This window comes from Talpa europaea (genome assembly GCF_964194135.1).
Source record: "Talpa europaea genome assembly, chromosome: 5".
NCBI lineage: Eukaryota > Metazoa > Chordata > Mammalia > Eulipotyphla > Talpidae > Talpa > Talpa europaea.
This window is the reverse complement of record NC_140071.1, coordinates 7,686,910-7,690,333: the sequence shown is the minus strand read 5'-3', so window position 1 is coordinate 7,690,333 and position 3,424 is coordinate 7,686,910.

Sequence of the window (3,424 nt, the reverse complement as noted above, 5' to 3'; positions counted from 1 at the left end):
ATTTTTCAATCTAGCCATTAATTTGGAAGCTTCTTGAGGGCAAGAACCATTTTAGCTTTGCCAGTTATCTTGGTCTTCTTCGTGCACCGATGCTAATTAAAAGTGCATGTGCACATGTGGACACAAGTATATACAAACACTTCTAGTGGAAGTGATCAAAATGTACTTGGAATAGATTCCTCTAACTGGAATGGACTGGAGGAGGGCCAGATGGAAGACAGACAGCACTTGCAAGATTATTGTAGTATTCCAGGCAAGGCCATAGGAGCTAAGGATTAGGAGCCATGGATTTGAAGTCTGGGTTTGAACCAGACTCACTAGCTCCAAAACCACACTTATCCTGCCTTGGTTTGGGCAATATGTCTAGAAAATTACAATTAATGAGAAAAATGTCATCATGCTTAATTTTCAGATCTTCCAGCCAGTCTACATATTCCATTTGAAACATGAACAAAGGCGTGTTAAGCTCTACATTCTCTTATGTATCCCAGTAATTTATCATCCCACTTTACCTAAAAGTTTTCAATTTGGAAAAATTAAGCAGACAAAAAGCAGTGATTTACCATTAGCAGTCTAGTCCAGTTCAACTATCCTAGGAAAATACTTAGGAGGTAGATTGCTAGGGAAGAGGAAATGATTGGATGATGGTATTGAAGAGAGAGAGAGAAATTTGGGATGACGCCACCACTTTGTCAATTTTAGGAAGGTGGGTAGATACTGGTACCATTGATTGAGACAAAGATGGATGGAGAAGACCCAGACAACCACTGCAAACACCCACCTCTCCCTCCCCCGCGACACTGGCCCTAGTGTTGGTGTGAACGGTTAGGTTCTTGCCATGGGTGTTATATTTAACCATTGCTTAGGTTTTTTTGCTCCAGATATTTCTAAAATGCTCCATACAATCCTGACTAACCTAAAAGGCATAATTGTTTCACTGAGCTATGTTCCAGCAACTCAGTTTATCTCTTGGGGCTATGTACTTGATGTCACTGCTAAGTAATATCATTGATGTCACAGCTGAGCATCCTGTCATGCTGAAGTCTGGTGATTTCTTCTAATCCATAAACCTTTGTCCTAAGAGGTATGAATTTGAGATGAAAAGCTACCTTTTCTATAGTAGTGTGTCGATAATGTGTCATAGATGGTGGCCTGCAGGTGGAATGGCAGAATCAGGCAACTAATAAACTAAGTGTTCAAGGTGACAATGGAGCCCTAGTAGAACTTTCATGGCGAACACACCTTGAAATGACTGCAGGCAGATCTACCTGACAACAGGTGCCATTCAATAGTTCCTCTGGCTATAGAAAGCCAACACATAAAGGTTCCTCTTTCGAAGGTTTGAGAAACCCATACTTCAAATTCTAGGTTTTTGTAGAACAGAAAATAAAGTCTTTTTTATTGGAGTTAAATTGCCTTAACAATTTTAAAAGTTATGTAAAGAAAAATCTGCAGAAAAACATGAGGTATTCCTACATTAAATTAGATTCATAGAGTTTTTTTTACCTTTAACACCACCAATATCCATATTGCATCTCTCAACTCACCGTCAGTCATATCGTGGGTTTACACTTAATCCAACTAAAGCTCCTCAAGGGGCCAGCATGTTTTTTAAATATTCTGGAAATGTTTCCTTTTGTCTTGGTAGAGGAGAAAAATTCTAGAGGTCACAGGATAGAATGGTAGAGATAGCTTCAATACCCTCAACTTTGTAGATGAAGTTAAAACTGAGACTGGAATTTAGGGTTGTTGAAAAGAAGTCTTTGTATCATTCTTGAGTGGGATTAAAATCATGTCATGAGATTAAATAAAAATGATATGCCAAAATACAAAAGCACTAACCTTTCAAGTCACATTATATATAAATAAGCAAAATGTTTTTAAAGTTATTTATTGTGACCCCGCCATAGATCTCGAGATTAAAAACCTACATGCACAGCTAGGAGGGAGATACATTTCATTTCAGAGCAAAGCATCAAGATGTTTGAATTTATCATAAATTGTGACTGGATGATCTTTCAGGCATTTTGATTCATCTTCAACAATATTTCCACTATCACTTATGAAAATTGTCATCTGGTAGAATCCACACATGAATTAAATACTCCTCTATTTGCATTTTCAATTAACATTGAGAGTATTTAATCCATCTGTGGATTCCACCAGATGACAATTTTCATAGCTCCTATAGGTACTGTCTTCTAGCTAGGACAGTGGAAAGGCTATACAAAACCAATTCAGCTATTTTTATTTCACTTCTTGATACGTGCACATTCTACTGACAGCTCTGTCTTGGCTAATAAAAAAGGAATATATTTTAAATATATTGTATATTTATGCATACACATATTTACCTATATGTGTGTAAACCTATGTATGTGTATGAGCATGTATACATGCATAAACACGTACATATTTTACAAATACACTCCCCTATGGCACTGGCCAGTGTCATGGAGTGGGATTCAGTTGCTCCAGAGTGCAACTGCCCCCCAGGGTGTCTGGGATGGCTTCACTCAAATGCCTGGGACGCCCCACATGAGGCTCCCCAGCCAGGAAGTAAATGCTGCCAATTTCTTAAGACCTGGGCTTGAAAATTGACTCAACATCACATTTTCAATATTCTATTGGTCAAAGCATCACAGAGTTAGCCCAGACTCACAGGACAGCAACACAGAGCAATGTCTTACTGAGAAGCATGTCTAAGAAGCCACCTTCCTTCATCTGCCCCTTGCAAAGATTGATTCATGGAGACTGTAAAAATCTATTCCTTGAATTGCAATTAAGAAATCATCTGGGGCCTCCCCCATGGTGCAGCTGTTGAGCGCTGCGTTGCGAGGTTGCCCGCAGCCTCTGCAGTGCCTGTTCGATCTCCAGCCGCCGGGTGAGGGTCCCACATGGCGCACAGACCTCTCCTGCCACCTGCTGCTCCCCTCAGCAGTGTATTTCATTGGTCTGCCTGTTCTGTTCCCGCTCTGGCTCTAGTGAATTCTCTCACCCTCCCGCGCTTCTGACTGTGCCCAGTGCTTGCATAAATAAATAAAAAATAAATCTTTAAAAAAAAAAAAAAAGAAATCATCTGCATTTTTCTAAATCTGTTTACAAGCCAAGGGTTCATGAGTGAATGGGCTTTAAATTATCTTTACATCAATGCCTTACTTGTCCCCTTTGGTCCCCAGGTATACATGTCTTGTATACTATGGTATATTTACATTTTGTAATTAAATTCACACGTGTGTTTATAACCCCTTGATAATTATAATATCCTGAGAGCACCTTGCCATCTACACTTTTACAATTTCTCTCAGATCATAATGTATTTTCTTTCAAGAGTAGGGAGGTAAATAAATCTGCCTTTGAATACCAGTGTTGCTCCCCTCCCCACCCCACACAAAGATGTGAAGACAAAGGTTAAATTACCCCC